At 40.7% G+C, this 17,587-nt stretch overlaps 1 protein-coding gene across 1 annotated transcript in view; it reads right to left on the minus strand.

Moving 5' to 3' along the window:
* Positions 1-16,804, minus strand: part of ACSL4 (acyl-CoA synthetase long chain family member 4) — a 75,972-nt gene extending 59,168 nt beyond the window's left edge. Inside the window, exon 1 of the mRNA XM_065901343.1 lies at positions 16,714-16,804. The gene's annotated coding sequence lies outside the window, so the exon portion shown is untranslated. The remainder of the gene's footprint in view (positions 1-16,713) is intronic.
* Positions 16,805-17,587: the final 783 nt, after the last annotated feature.

Raw genomic sequence — 17,587 nt, forward strand, 5'->3', positions numbered from 1 at the left:
AGGCAAGAATGTGTGGCTACATCAGCAAAAGCCTACCCTCACTACTGGAAAGACACTTCCAAGTACTAAGTCCTGACTGAATCCACAGTCATATACAAATGGGAAAATAAATGAAACAACCAGCTTTGTGCCATCTAACACACACACACACACACACACACACACACACAACTTTTTATTCCAAGTGTTTCAACGATATCAAATTACAACAATCTTAAATAGTTTATATACAACTGAGTATTTATAACCCAACTTCTAAAATCTAGACTTAAACTTTAATTAATAATTTCAAACTGAAGTCAATTCCTCATCTTACAAAGCACACACTTGTATATTAAGTACATAAAGGACAAATCAGATCTGTTGTAAGAAAATATCTCCATGAATAGGTTTTTAATTCATATGACTTTTAAAGACTATAGTCCTATTTAAGAAGTTGTGTTTACCCTTTCACTAACTTAACCTAAGTCAGAGAAAGGGATATTGCCAAATCAACTTTAGCAAGCAAACAAAAACTCTAGCCTTGTGGGAAATACATACCTTACACTCATTTTTTAAAAATACGACCAATTACAACTTCCCATCTATGATTTTCTGGAAAATATGGGTTAGCAACCATAGAGTTGCACATCAAATGAGGTATTTGATTCCCAATCAATGATAAAAGACTAAAGCAAACCCGAGACTTTCCGGGCTAACCCAGATGCTGTAAGCTTAAGGACTTTTTCACATTATTTGTAAGCTCCAGTTCTTGGAAGAGGCTGTACCCAGTACAGCCTAATGTTCAGTTTACTAAGAAAGATTTAACTTGGCCCTTAAAAAGACCACAGATGAACAGGATAAGGCGCTATGCTTCATCAAAGGGTAAAGGGGGGGGGGGAGCCGGGGAGGGGGGGAGGACAATGAAGCTCCAGTATCTATAATGCAGCGTCCTGCTGAGGTAGTTGTGAGCCAACGTGCTGGAGCCAGACGGCCTGGGTCCAGTTCCTGGCGCTACAACTTACTAGAGTGGGGTGACCTCGGGCAAGTTCTGTGCACCTCTGTGCATCATCTGCTACAACTCTAACATGGAGGGAATACTACTCCTACCTCCCGGGACTGGTGTGAAACTTATAAATGAGTTGATCTCACAGCCCGAGCCATCACAAACTTCTTTCAGGTTCTCAAAAGCACGAAGCTTAATCTCTCACCTCTGCATCTAGCACATCCTTTTCTCTCTGCCAAGAACATTCTCTTCTCCCTTTTCCTGGCTTCCTTTAGGTCTCAGTTTGAATGACGCTTCTAAACAGCCTTGCCCGCTTTACGTCAGGTGCCTCTGCTGTTTCCTCTCCCAGCACAGCACCTAAACGCGTTCAAGTTTCTGTTCCCCGGCTGGGCTGTAAGCTCTTTAAAGACAGAAGTCATCTCTGTCCCCATCGCTGCTATAATCCCCAGAACCTAGCACAGTACAGGTACACAGCAGGCGCTTACTAAATAGTTCTTGACTGAAATAACAAGTCATACTAAAGAGGAAGGAAACCAAAGAATGATTTCCCAGTTAAATCTTTCACTCTATGTATGTATGCCTCCTCACATCTGAGATACATAGGCGTGCTAACTCTCATACACTGACAAGTTTGAAATTAAACACAAGATGGGCCACATTCTGGCAGAGTACAAATTTTACTCCCATTCTGGGTAGGAATCATGACTTCATAAGCAGAGCGAATAACAGTCTGCTCAGTATGTTTACACGTATGATTTCATGTCTCATATTCCAAAGCCTTTACTTAAATAAGGATATCACAGCAAAATTATATGGCTAGTGTAGCGCTCTGATTCTCATCAGCTGGGCTAAATGAAACCCGTTACTGCAATTGGTACAGATGGAGAAAAGAAAAGGAAGGTGAGACCATAAACATGGGAGAAGAGGAAAGAAAGAAAAAAGTGAAAGTAGAGGTAAGAGCAACATCAGCTGCTCGTCTACAAGGTACCACTGGGTGGCGCCAGTGCCCCTGGCTATCCGATATAGATACAGAACCAGGACTCAGAGCCATCAGTCAGCCTGTATTTTCCAGAGCTTAGGCTGGATGCTCAGAAGTCTATTTTCAACATGCTGATGGACAGATGCAATTCACCGGAGTTCAAGTTCTCTGCATATGTCATCAACATAGGCATAAGTCTTAAGGATGTTGTGTTTATCAGAGACACCTGGAAGGTGATTTGTCAACATTTTTGCCTGGTGAAATGTTTCAGAGTCAGCTCACCATTCTAAATGCAGAGATTCTCAGTAGAGTGAGAGGCCAGGGGTTCTCAGTGGAGTGAGAATGGAGGAAAGGGATCAGAATGACCTAGAAAGCTTTTTTAAACTATTAGGTTGAACCACATAAAATTGCCAATAGTTGAAAAGCTGTTACATACAAAAATATAGCAATTTCAAATGGTTCAACCTAATACACACATATTTAGAACCACTGGGTTAATGAGCCATTGTTACTGATAGGAGTGTCCTATTTCTCAGGTTTGTTGTGGGGGGGGAAACGTTGAGAACACCCGCATAGTTTGGCCTTAAATCATGAAGAATTAACTGAACAAAGAAATGGAAAAAAATAACTAAGGACAGGGAATTCCCGGCAGTCCAGTGGGTACTAACGACTTGGCGCTTTCACTGCCGGGGACCTGGGTTCAATCCCTGGTCAGGGAACTAAGATCCCTCAAGCCACTGGCATGGCCAAATAAATAAACAAATAAATAAGGATAGGGAATAGATTAAACTACATTAAAAATAGAAGACATGGGAAGATGTTCACAAAAAATTTAAAAGCTATATTAAGTGTAAAAAAGCAAATTACAAAACAGTATATAAAACACATTTTGTTTTTGGGGGGAATCCAAAAACGTTTGGGGGATATGGAAGGATATATACTAAAAAATCTCAATAGTTGTCTCTGCGTAGGGGCACTACCCGTACTTTGTTTTGTTTTTTTATCCATACATGTTTTCTAAAATAAAAATGTATAACAATTTTGGATCCTGGAACAGGAAAAAAATTAAAGACTTTGGTAGTAAAACTAGGGAAATCCAAATAAATTCTAGAGTACTGCACCAGTGTCTGTTACGTAAAATGTTAACATTAGGGGGAGCTGGGGAAAAATATCCAGGACCTCTGAACTATCTTTACAAATTCATTGTAAATGTAAAATTATTCCAAAATGAAACATTTATTTAAAAAAATAAGCCATGTATTAAGATCACATTTTTTAAATCCAGAAGAAAAAATCCATTTGGTTAAGAGATTCCTACATTTAAACAAGAATATGGTGGAATAAAACTTCTTTGGTAGAAAGAAGTCTTGGAAGAAGCTACGCCTTCTAGCATGACAACCGAAAGTTGTAAAGACTTAATGACATATGCAGTGACTTTCATAATATGAAAGTGATGTTATCCTATTGGGCATAGGCTCACTGAAGCAGGAAACAAAAGATTGAGTCTCTATTTTCTTTGGTTTTGTAATCATCACTGCTGAAGACTAACCACCATAAGGACATTTGAGGGAAAAAAATTAAAAATAATTATAGCCAGTAACCACCCTTTTCATCTGTAAAATTTTTTTTTTTTGCTGTACGCGGGCCTCTCACTGCTGTGGCCTCTCCCGTTGCGGAGCACAGGCTCCGGACGCACAGGCTCAGCGGCCATGGCTCACGGGCGCAGCTGCTCCGCAGCATGTGGGATCTTCCCGGACCGGGGCACGAACCCGTGTCCCCTGCATCGACAGGCGGACTCTCAACCACTGCGCCACCAGGGAAGCCCCATCTGTAAAATTTTTTTCAATTTAGTTTCCCAAATCCTGGGCAGCTACAGGTACATGCACATGTGTTCGTTCAAGAAAAATTCAATGAGCATTTACCAAGCCCACTCCTTCTGGAGCTTACTGTTCAATAGACAATATTTTAAGAGGACATGAGACTAACAGAGAGCAGACATATACGTATAATAGGAAAAGAGGGATACCCATGAGCCAACCCTCAACCCTATAATAATAGCCCAACCAGACTTTTTAAAAAAGTTAATAATAATAGCTACCCTCTGGGATTATCCAGTTATACCTGTTAATGCTTAGGTACCAGCTGTCTTGCTCAAAATGGATTTTTAAAAATTTCCTTTAAATATTAGGGCAAGGAAAATTATGCAAAGCCTGAAAGTGAGGTTCTGAAAAGGAATAAAGGAAAGGACAATGCAGAGCTAAAAACACAAACAGAAAACTAAAAGGTCTGGATCAATTTCATCTGCAGACTACTATCCATCTGTTACAAACAGGTTATAACCTTCTGGTTATACTCCTCCTCCAGCAAGAGTAAAATTTGGAATAGGTTAGTTCCACTGCAGAACACACACAACGGGGGTTTCCTTACTTGTAGGTTTCCTTACTTGTAGGTTTCATTACTTGAGTATTGACAATGTGTCAATATAAGGCACTTTTGCAGAAGATGAGATCCAAAACAAGAATTTCAAAAACAGATTTAAAGAGAAGTACCAGTGTTCTAAAAACTCCCAAGCAGAGCAGAAGTCTTTTTCCCATCTCCATGAAACACTGTTTAAGGAAGGGGAGTTATGTGTCCCCATAAAAACGTCAGCCAAGAAACTTGCTGTAACTTCAACAGTGTTGATATTTCCGACCAGCAGATATCACCCATTTATCCCTAAAGCATTTAACTTCTGCTGTACCTACAATGTGTAATTTGCTTTTAAGACATCCCTTTGCAGTTATTTCTGTGTATAGTTAAGCGAAAATACATCATCTTTAAATTAGGTTATAATTCAATCCTCCTGGAAGCATCTGCAAACCGTGAGCAGCAGTAAAAGGTAAAGGCGGTTCTCTTTCTCATGTACTATACGGAGCAACCTGCTGCTTACTCTTCTTCAAAAGCAAAACTAAGGTCAACACAGAGGAGGTTCTGAAAACAAACGTTCTCTGTTTGAGGCCTGATGGTTGTGTGACAGCAACAGGCCAGATTTTTAAAGAATAAGAAAAGGGATTATCAGAATGCTTCCAGCACCTCGATCTTATGGTTTCCAGGGCTGCTATGTCTGAAAGTAGAAGAGAAAGGCATTGAGGTTCGGCGCCTGGTGCCACGTCCAGGCAACATCCTGATCTTTCATCAGCAATGGGCTACTGCCGGTAAAATCAAGAAAAAAAAATTAAAAAAAAAAAAAAAAAAGGTCTAGCAATCGCAGGACATGTCCCCGGATCTGGCCAAGTACCAAACTCAAATTCTAAAAGTTTAGCTCATCCCACAGAACAATTTTATGCAACCCAAATATGTAACTGTATGACTTTGAAACATCATCGATTTTCTTTCACACAGGAGGCAGAGGTCAGCAGCAGAGGCAACAAATCTAAGAATTGATTTTCCATCCTAAACAGACTCCTAATCACTCGTCTCAAAGCAGAAGAAGCATTTTCTCATGATCTCATGACAAAATGTTATGACATCTAGAAGAGACCAGACAAATAAAATGACCTTAGTGTCACATTAGCTAGGAATGATGCAAAATTAAAGAAATCAACTCTAGGTTGAAAAGCAATTCTTTCAGCCAAAATTAGCTGCTTCAAAACGAGTTGCTTCCATCTCATCAAAGTCATTAAAGTAACATATATGTGTTTCATAACAACAATCCTGTCTTTGGAAAAACACAGAGTTTTGACTCACTTTTGCAGATTTCCACCAGAGACTGTGATATCAGATTAAACACTGCAAGGCTTCTCAACACAATCTTAGCTTAGGGACCCAACAGGCTACAGCTTGTTTTTAAAATATGTCTCTAAAGAACAAACTGGAGTTGAGATTCCTAGTTTTCAAAACTCAAGGTACGCTCTGGCTAGAGACCATATGTTCATGGCCAACTCTCACTCCTTTGGTCATGCCCTAGTACAGCACTGACCTCCTCTTTCCTGTGGGCAGTGCCCTAAGCAACATGACCCTTCAGTCAAAGGCAGGGAGGGAGGTGGTCAATAGTCTTCCTCAGTTGAGGACAATTTGAAGCTAGATTGTAAGGAAGCACTTTCTCCCTAAGAGGTGAAAAAAAAACCCTACAATCTTTAGGGTTAGGGGCTTTTTGAGAAAAAGATGAGCTGTCTGAAAGTTAAGTTAGGAATGACTCTCCCATTGCACCACATGTACTATATCACTGCAATCACAGGCCAATCACTCCACACAAACATTTCATATAACCAAATAACAACGGCTCAAATGCAGGGTACCACTGAGACAAGACAGAGATCGGGAAGCTATCTGAGCACTGGAATATTCTTCCTCCGAGAGCCAGGTAGAATATTCTTCTACCCTTGCAGAGCCCTTAGGCTTACAGTGACTCCAGAATGACCCTACTGAGCTAGGATTCAAGTCAGCCGGCAGGGCAAGTACAAGTATCTTTTTAACCCCAATGAACACTTTGTACTTCTGGGGTTGAGGATCACCCCTCATTCAATTCTACTCAGGCCATAAAAGAAAGGCTTAAAAGTGAGGTTGGGGAACTCCATTTCAAAACATGGATTAAAAAAGGAGGTGGGGGCTTCCCTGGTGGCGCAGTGGTTAAGAGTGAACCTGCCGATGCAGGGGACGCGGGTTCATATCCCGGTCCGGGAAGATCCCACATGCCGCGGAGCGGCTGGGCCCGTGAGCCATGGCCGCTGAGCCTGCGCGTCCGGAGCCTGTGCTCCGCAACGGGAGAGGCCACGACAGTGAGAGGCCCGCCTACCGCAAAAAAAAAAAAAAAAAAAAAGGTGGGAGATTCACCAGGGAAGTTTCAATTTTACAGTTGTCTTTTCTAAAATTACTTGTAAAGAAGTAAATTCTTTGGAGGTTACTTCCTAAAGAAAGCTACTCCCTTACTAACAGTTTAATATTCAACAATCTCTTGGTGATCAAGAGAATATTCAAATTAATGTAAATATGTGCATAAATTAAAAACCTGCTTCCACATAAAAACCCTGGCCTTTATACTTGACACTAAATACAAAATCAAAAAAAAAAAAAAATCTAACAAAGGAATCCAAAATTTTCTGGTGGAAAAGCTGTGTTATATAATGTCCTTACGAGTTCAGTCATTCTGCTTGAAAATGTAAAATGTGTAACTATATTTGAATGAATATGCTAATACTGACATTTCTTTCTATTGGGGGAAATAAACACTACACAGCTTCCCATCTGCAGGTTGCTGTAATTCACCAAACAGTGAGCCTGAACCATGACTTTTCTAGTTTCCAGAGTATGGAAACCACCTGCATCACAGAAATTCTAACCTACTCCTGTAAGGAAGGGCCTGGGCACAAACGGAATCCCAAATATTTCACCAAAGGCTTTAAACCATACTAAACTAACCTTGCACCAAATCCTGAAGGTCTCTGTCGTTCCAAGTACAAGAATACCATTATCCTAGCCTGCTTTTCTCTTTTCTGCTCTATTTGTCTGAAACACATTCATCTGACAGTTGTTTATGGCTAGTTCTGCCCAGTTCTACCCCCCAGTCAAGTGATGATTTTTCAATTACTCTTTTAAGCTATGTCTCAACTTAGTATCTTCAGTGGTCATGGGGAACACAGCATCTTTTACTTGGATGCGTCCCATGAGATACTAGCGCTAGTTCTGTCTTCTCTTCTGTTTCCAAAGCCATAACTGAACTTTAAGCTCATTCAACCAAGTTCCTGTTTCCTGTCTGCGGGAAATGTTCAGCTTTCAGTTCGTTTGAGAAGCAGAAATGACTAACATATTCTGAGAATAACGAATGATCACCATTTCAGCAGGAGCAGCTCTGCCCATTTCTGCAGGCTTTCTCTGATGACTCACCACTCGGGTACCCCCAGGGGAGTGGTCCTTCAAAACCCTATCATTACTTTTTTTGTAGTATTAAAATGCTTTAGGCACATATTGAAGGTAATAAACAGGATACCTAAGAGAAAACAGGTATTTCACCATGCCTTCCACTGCCTTAACAACCACTAGAAGCCACCATAAATATTTTCAATACCTCTGTTACTAGCCTCATCTCACATGTCCCTGTCATCAATCAAGTGAGAAATGGGAAACCTCTATTCTGACTCCCACATAAAATCTGCTAACTTCACAGCGCCTATGAAAGAAAAATCCTCTTGCTGTGAAATCAATTCCAGAAAGGCCAAAATGCACAAGATGCACAGCCTTGGAGAGCAGCGATGCTATCTCAATCGCCATAACAAAAATATGAGCAGCTACGCTAGGCCATCACATTAACACCATTGTCTACAAGGTAGAATCTTCTTTTGTTAAATACTCTATTGAATTCATCATAAACTAAGGTCTTTTCACCTCTAAGTCCCACAGCATAAACCCAGAAAAGATTATAATGAGCCTAGGGCGGATGTGCTCAATAAATGCTTCTAGAGGACATGCGAGCAGAATACGTACATACTTGCCCAAATCAAACACAGTTCTCCTAATGTACAATTTTATATACTACAGACTGAGTTACCATACACAAAGATTCATGTTGCCACAGAGACCTAGATTTTCTTTACTTTTGTAAGTTGTGAAAGAACACAACTAAGCCCACACATTTACCAAAAATTAGACCGGTTGGTTTTTCTTTGAACCAAAATAACCGTTCAAGCTCAGTTTTAAAATCTTCATTAAAACCAAACCCCACCCAAAAGATTCCTAATGACATTTTAATACATTGCACTTATACATCATTACTAGTAACTACAATTTAAACAACATGTGCATAAATTCCAAACAGAACTGAACTGGTTTAACATTGAGGATTTTTTAGTTCCTTGGTTATTTACTTTTGGTGGCCATGACTTTAAGATTATAGTTTGTCCTAGAAACCAGTTGTTTTAAGTGGAACACTATAATTACATGGCACAGTGTTGTTCTTCTTCCCACTAAGATGTCTTTTTCACTTATTCAGAGTTACCAAATGTGAAAGATGCTCACAGTATAAAGTTAAAGGAAGCAAATTACAAATAGGTATGCACAGTAAGAACCCATTTTTGTAGAAAGAAGATACGTATGTTTGCACACGTGCATGTATGTGTGCACACGTGTGCATGCAAGCATCCAAACATGTGTGTACACAAACGTGTACCCAGAAGTTGACAATAGATCTCCCTGGGTATGGGATTGTGGTGCTCTTATTCTTCTTTACACTCATATTTTCAGTGCAGAAAAGTTAGACAATACAAATACTACTTTAACAAAGGGAGAAAATTATTTTTAAAAACTACCTGAGTGCTGTCTAAATACAAGGCATTCACTCCATTTCAGAATCGCATTGTAATTATCCTCCAGTGTGTAATGTGGCATATGATGAATCTGTATAATTAGTATCAAAATAGTAATCATAAATTAAAATGCATTGTAGAGTTGTATAGGGTAAAATGTATAAGTATCTCTATACTGCCTTCCTCTAAAACCACTCCCTTTTGCCCTAGAGATAACCATTTGTGGTGCGTATCAATCACACTTTTTTGTATTATCCATACGCATGGTAAGGTTTTGTTCTTTTAGATAAGTGGAATCATGGTATACGGACTGTTCTATAACTCCCTCCTCTGCCCCCCCCCCACCTTTAACAACATATTTTGGAACTCTTGCATCAGTTTATATAGGTCTGAAGGGCTTCTTTCCTTTAATAGCCCCATGTTATTCCACAGAACAGCATGCCATTATTTAAATCATTCCCCTTCTGATGCACATTTAGGTTGCTGTGAAGTTTTCACTGTTATGACCAGTTTCACTGCATTGAAATCTTGTATGCATCTTTATACAAATGCGCAGATATTTCCTTAGAATAGCTTCCTACAAAATTGCTGGGCCAAAATATATGCATATTTAAAAAATGAGAGGATTTTGGTACCCTCTATCAAAAAGCTACACAATTTGCACTCATTAACAGTGTATGAGAGTGCCCATTTCTTTCAAAAAGTGGATATTATAGTTTTTGCCAATGTATTTGGTAAAAAAAAAAAAAAAAGGTTTTCATTTCCCTAATTACTAGAATGACTTTGAGCATCTTTTCTTTTTTAATCATCATTTCAATCTCTTCTTATGTGAAAGGCCAATTCATAACCCTGTGCCACTTTTTCTAACAGGTGCCTTTTTCTTATTGATCTGTAGGAGCTCTTTACATATCATACATATTACACAGTAGAAACCTTTTTATCTAACGGTATTTGGAACACTTGATTAGCTAATTGAAAAGGTCAACTAAGGTGAACAGTCATAAGAAAATATGCACATGACAAACATTTCATTTTATCTTCATTTTATCAGTGGTAAATGTACGCTCATTCGTCAAACTTTTGATAAGGGGCCAAGAAGCCAAGACCTTTCTTTAACTCCAGGCCCATGGATTGTAAAGAAATTTAATTTGAATTCTTAATATATAACTTCAAAGAACTTAAAAGACACTTGCAAGGAACTATGAGTAGAGAACCCCTCAGATTTTTATATTTATTTTATACAAATCTTTTATCATTGTCTTACCCACACCTAATTATACAGTAATAACATGCTTTCATCAACTCTTTCCAAAGCATACCATTTGTTTTGTTATAATAAACCTATCCCCCAGCTTCAACAATTATCTATACGTGCTGAATTTTATTTCTTTCACATCTCTATGCACTCCGTACCTCAACCCTCATATAATCTGAAGCAAATACCAGACACCATATCATTTCACATGTAAATTTTCAGTAAGAACTTCAATTCCCCACTACTCAGACTGTATCACATTATAAAATATGAAAATAAATTACATATTTACAAAAACAAGAACAACGAGCATATATAGGTTCAGTAATAAAAGCATCTGTTGTACTGGTGGGTCCACAAGCCTGGCTTACCTGAGACCAACCTACTAATAGCAAGTGTTCAGTGCACAATGTATTTTACGAAAGAAATGAGTATCATTTAATATGGTGAGTCAGTTAAGTAAAAGTCAATAAAAGCTTCCACTGCATATGTAGAAGTTATTTCCCCCCAGTCTGTCATATGCCTTTTTAACTTTGTTATGGTGTCTTGTGCTTTCCAGAAATTTTTTAAATACATCCTTAATGTATTTTTGTGTATGATGTGAGGCTGAGATCCATTTCTTTCCAAATATACAGCCCACAGTGCTAACTCAATTTCCATTTTCAACATTACTTGTAGGTAGGACGTTTAAAAGAACTAAAGTGTGAACTTCTAATGTACGAAAGGAAGCTGTGCAAACAAAGTAATAAACCAGCCAGTCTTAAGGTCAGCTTATTAGGCTCAAACTACTATGTATTTAAAGATCACAGGGCTTCCCTGGTGGCGCAGTGGTTGAGAGTCTGCCTGCTGATGCAGGGGACACGGGTTCGTGCCCTGGTCCGGGAAGATCCCACATGCCGCAGAGCGGCTGGGCCCGTGAGCCACGGCCGCTGAGCCTGCGCGTCCGGAGCCTGTGCTCCGCAACGGGAGAGGCCACAACAGTGAGAGGCCCGCGTACCGCAAAAAAAAAAAAAAAAAAGATCACAGAAGTTTGGGGAGCAGGAGCAACAGTGCTGCCATAACTGGCTCTGTCGTTACCGCTCTGGCTTACAGCAGGATCTCCAAAGGACATCGCAACTGGACAGGCCTGCTTCTGAATCTCACTATTTGCCATACTTTTAGATTGACATTCACACTGAAATACTCCACACTTGACGACAACAACAACAACATCAACCTTCCCAACTCTCTATCCATTCCTTAATGCTGCTCCTAGACCACAGTGCCTTCAGACTTAGTTAAAGAAAATGAATACACTGTTCTGAACCACAATTTCCCATGGAAATATACCTAAAAGATACTAAAAGTCAAGGTAAAGTTTGTCAAATTTCCTTTATAACATAGAAACTCAATAATTTTTAAGGTTGCGTTACCTCTGGGCAAACTTTTTGTGTAAAATTTACCAGAGAGTAAATTGGCTTTTAGGGTCATAAGTTCTCTGTTTCAACTCTGCCATTGTATTTTGAATGCAGCCAGACAATACATAAATGAATGGATGTGCCCGTATTCCAACAGAAATGTATTCATAAAAACAGGTGGTGGGCAGGATTTGGCCACCGGCAGTATTTTACCAGCCCTTGTCTTATACAAATGATTGATCTTTTGCAAATCCACTACCCTGGCTATACACTTATTTGAGCAAATATGGTGACACTGAAGGGACAAGTAATAATTTCAGTACCACCTTACAGAAATGAATACTCTAAAAATCAATCACTAAGCTCTTCCTGTAAGTTCTCATAATATGAGCACATATATTTTTCAAAATATAACACTGTAAGTCACCTTAAAACTAATGCTTATTCTAAAAGATAATTAAAATGAACATTAAGTAGCTACTATAAAAGAAAAACATGCAGTCTAGACAGACAAATTCAACAGTCTTCTATTCACTATTCTGAGTAGCAAAAGCCTACTAAATCTATCATCACATTCGTAACTTCACTACTTAAAATGCAGAAGCAGACTTTCAAAGTACATTTAAATGAGAACACGATTTTTTTTCTTTGGACTACTTACCACAAATGTTGATTAGAAACTATACAGTTTTGCCAAAATATTTTAAAATTAGAAAGTGAAACCAAAAATCTCCTTGGCATATGACGTGTCTACTTAATTTTAAAATATTAATTTTAATGTTTCATTTGACTGCCTGGTAAGGCAGAAATTATATTTTAAGGCACAAAAGGATGGCAGCCATTTTAATATAGTGAGAGCATGTATGAGTATGTACACACACTGTAAGCCACCAAGACCACTAGTTCAAAGAATACATCTGAGCTCCAGGATTGCTCAAAGAAAAAAATATTCACACTGCTTACAGAAGTACTGGATGTTATACAGAACAGCAAGGAATAAAATTAAATAACAAAGGTACATAAGACCCCTTAACACAAAAGGCATGATCCATAAAAGGAAAAATTGATAAACCGGACCTCATCAAAATTAAAGATTTTTGTTCTGCGAAACTTCCCTGTGAAGACGACGAAAAGGCAAGCTGCAGGATGGGAGAAGATATTTGCAAACCATGTAGCCAACAAAGCACTAGTATTAAGAATATATAAAGAACTCTCAGAACTCAACAGTAAAAAAAAGAAAATGGACAAAAGACATGACCACACATTTCACTGATGAAAATACAGAGATGGCAGATAAGCACATGAAAAGATGTTCAACATCATTAGCCACCAGGGAAATGCAAATTAAAACTATGACAAGATATCACTATATACATATCTATCAGAATGGCTAAAATAAAAAATAGTGACAACACCAAGTGTTAGCAAGGATGAGCACAATTCATGCATTGCTGGGGCACGGGCGGGGGTATGTAAAATGGCACAGTCGCTCTGGAAAGCAGTTCGGCAGTTCCTTATAAAACTAAACATGCAACTACCATACGAACAGCGATTGCACTCTTGGGCAACTATCCCAGAGAAGTGGAAATTTATGTTCATACAAAAACCAGTACACAATTTTTCATAGGAGCTTTATTCATAATAGGTTACAAAATACGGGAAATAGATGTCCTTCGATGGGTGAGCGATTAAGCTATAATACATCCACAGCATGGAATACAACTCAGGAATGAAAAAGAACTATTGATACAAGACACATTCCCTGCCTGAATCTCCAGGGAATTACACTGAGTGAAAAAAAGTCGATCTCAAAAGATTACATATCGCATGATTTCATTTGTATACCATTCTTGAAATGACAAAATTATAGGCAAGGAAAACAGATCAGTCGTTGCCAGGGATCAGGGAGGGAGGGAGATGGCTGTGGCTATAAAAGGGCAACATCAGAGACCTTTGGGGTGATGGAATTGTCCTGTATCTTGACTGTGGTGGTAGTCACACGAATTTACACATATGGTAACACTGCATAGAACTAAATACACACACGCAAGTGAGTGGATGTAAAACTGGAGATCTCTGAATCAGGTGGATGGACTGTATCTGTCTCAATTTCCTTGTGACATTATGCTACAGTTATGCCAGATGTTACCACTGGGGGAAATTAAAGGGGATTATTTTTATGATTGTATGAGAAACTACAACTATCTTAAAATAAACAGTTAAAAGAGAAAGGAAGATAAAGAATATATAAGACCAACCAATAGCAAGAGTGGAAAAAATAAAGCTTTCATTTTTGCTAAAGTCTCAATAACTGAAAGTCAAGGAAAGAAAAAAAAAAAAAGAAATGCCAAGAAGAGAGTCTACAGGCTACAATCATCTATCTCCTCCTCCCCTGGGGAGCCTTAACTTCCCCAGGATTTTGCTTCTGTCCCTGATTTGACTGTTGTTAATAAAAATAAACTGACATACAAACTGTCTCTCCAAAACTCCCACCATCATCACCTCCATCCTGAACTATAAAACTAAACCTTGCAGGGTAAGGATTGTCTTCTTAACCATCATATCCTAGTGGCCTGGCACAAAATACGTGACAGATGGAGGAACAAGATAAGTTGAATGAACGAACAAATGAATGAATGACTGAGATGCCTGCATATTCTTTTCAAGCGCCTAGCCAATTACAGTTACAAGGCAGTATGTATACATTCCCGTACAAATTTCTTAAAAGCCCTGAATGTTTAAAAAAAATAATAAAGTGTGGTATGCACACCCTTCACTTGCAAGCTTAAGTTAGCAATACCTGACCTTTGTAAAATGCTTCCCAATTTATAGACTTCCACATATAGTAATTCATTTGATAAGGATGAATTAAGAATTATGCATATATAGATTGGAACCAGTGTAAGCAGATCTTTCAGAAAAACGTTCTAAATAACTAAGGATTTACCTTAGCTTAGTTTAACTAAGGATTTATGGCACAGCCTTAATGCAAATTGTGAGATATATATATATATATATGTATTTTTCAAATTGGGGGACTTATACGGATTATTCTGCCAACATCAAGACCCTTTGACAGATGCAAAAATGAAGAGAGGTAAAGTGACTTATTCAAGGTTATACAATCAGCTAGCACTGGAACTGGCACCTGAGCCTCTCCGGAGTCCTAATTCATTTCTCTTCTCACTGAACTGGGCAAGCCTCTCCTTTCTCCACCCATCCCACCCCTACCCAAAACACTCAAACAAAAAATCTTAATCTGAATCTCTTATTTTTAAAATAGGGGTTTTAGGGGGAAAATTGAATTTATTCAAGATGTTAATTGTTGCATTACACCTTCTGTGGATTTTTAGGTGTCAAATTACTTCTCCTATCAGAACAATAAGGTACTTTATTCTGTGGTGCGAGCAGACTAACAGTTTAATGTTTCATCCTCCACCTAAGTGGCAGAGAGGGTGTTAATTATTACAGGAGTCTTACAAGTCTCACACTTCTTTTCAATCGTAAAGATGAGCTCTATTACAATCCGAGGAAGAGGCCTCATACTATTAAAATCCTGATTGATATGCTCATTGACAGTACAGTCATTGGATCTCTGCTTACAGCCTTATGTATCAAGAGCAGGTAAAACTAGTTGTTACAGGCAATATAAAAGAAAAAGTAACGTAGCAACAAGCAACTACCGGGAAATGAGGATTTCATCAGGTTAAATCTCCGTTATGCTGCAACATGTTACTAAGCATGGGTTTAGAGGTCCTAGGATCAAAACACTAGAAGGAACCTTCGTTCAACATCCTCATTTTTGTAAATGAGGAAACTGAGGCGTTGATCAAACCATTAACCAATAAAGCAGACTGCTTACTTTTTCAAAGGGGTTCATTTAAATGCCATTTAGCCCTTATTCTCCATCTCGCCGTTTCTTAGAGGGATGATTTTCTTTTTTTAAGGTGAAAACGATTAGAGCAAAGTCATTTCAAGAGGGTGAAAAAAAAATGCCTTTGAAGGAGGAGATGGCTGGAGTGAAGAGAAGAAATGACGTCTTATTTAAAATATGTAACTCCTTAATGGGGGCTAGGCAGTGAATCATATTCTCCTCGATTCTTCTCTGTGCTATTGACATCGACCACAGTTCTTTCTGTAGGGCAATCGAATGAGAGGAAGAGGAAGTGAATAAAGCTGATGCTAAATATACAGCACCCATGGAGGACAAGGATGTAGATAGGTAGAACAGGAAAAAATAAGAGCATGTTTCTGCTAGAAACCAGCCGTTTTTCTAACCTACCTAAAGATACGGAAGCTAAGAGGATATCGGAAGCTAGGGCATCCCTCAAATTCGAAGGGCGGATGCTTCTAGGGCCAGAGAGATCCCCTAGCTCTCAGATATAGAGAGACTCGAAGGGGACAAAATGGAGTTGAGGTCCAGGAGCGCCCTAAAGGTCGTTTGGAGGTCTGGCGAGCCCCTGATGTGCTCATTTGGAAAGAAAGGGTCATGGCAAAGCCTAGTACCCCGATCGGGAAGATGCTTTTGGCTCTCGGAGGGCGGTGAGCGGCAAGAAGAGGCAGGCCAGGGTCTCGAGGACCCCAGACCTCAGCAAAGGAGATGATACCGGGACCTCGGGAATCTTCCCGGCCCCGGAGGAGGCGGGAGGGTAGAACGCCCGAGCTCCAGAAGAAAGCGAGCGGATTCCGGTAATGGAAACGGCCCCTCAACCTCCTCCGGGCTCAGGTGTGGGACGATAGCTTGGCCGGAGCGGGGGCCCCGGCACAGCGACAGGGCACGGGTTGCCGGGGCAGGAGCCTCGCCGGCTGGGGTTACTCACCAGAGGCGCTGCCTGCGGCGTCTCCGCAGCCGGCCAACACTCGACACTCGAGAGGCTGGTGGAAAGGGGCCGCGTGCCCGCTAGCGCTGGGGCAAGGAGGGGCACGCCACGGAGGCCGGAGAAAAAGCCGCAGCGGCGCGCGCACACACGGACGGCCGGCGGAGGAGGAGGCGGGGCGAGGCGCAGCGTGGCGCGGGCCCGGAAAAGACGCGCCCGGAGGGGCGGGCGGAGCGGGGGCGCGCGGTGGTGTGGCAGAGCCGGCCGAATCGCCGGCGAAGGCGCGCTCGGCCCACCCACGCTCCCGCCTCCGCTCACCCCGACGTCAGCCGAAAAGGAGGGCCCGAGCGCGCTGGTAGCGGCGGGGGGGGGCGGGGGGTGTTCGGTGTGCTCCGGGGGAGCTAAGCCGGCTAACGGCGCCCCGCGGGCTCACCGCAGGGTCCAGCTCCAGTCCCCGGGGCCGGGTGATTGAGCGTGTTTTCGGGAGGTCCGGGCGCCTGATTTCAGCGAGGTGCAGAACGGACCCACTCCCGCACCTGCGCTCGCTTCCCAGGACTCCACCCCAGAATGAAAGTTCCCCTCGGGTCGTCCTCCAGCTGCCCTTTCAAGATATTCATCTTCGGACTTCACTGCTCTTCCTATAGAGAGAGATCTTAACGTTCTTTGCCTAAGACATCCTGCTTCTCCAAGCCCCAGCTAACGCCTCTCTTCCCTTTATCTCGCCTCTCACTACGTTAAGACCCCATCCAGCCATCCCCACTTATGAAATATTACAGGAATGCAGGGTTTTCACTTAATGCCTTGCATTTCCACGATGGTGTAATGGCAAAAGAGCTCATAACTGATAAGGAAACGTCACCGCAGCAGTATGACATCT

Source organism: Phocoena phocoena, chromosome X (genome assembly GCF_963924675.1).
Source record: "Phocoena phocoena chromosome X, mPhoPho1.1, whole genome shotgun sequence".
In the NCBI taxonomy this organism is placed as follows: domain Eukaryota; kingdom Metazoa; phylum Chordata; class Mammalia; order Artiodactyla; family Phocoenidae; genus Phocoena; species Phocoena phocoena.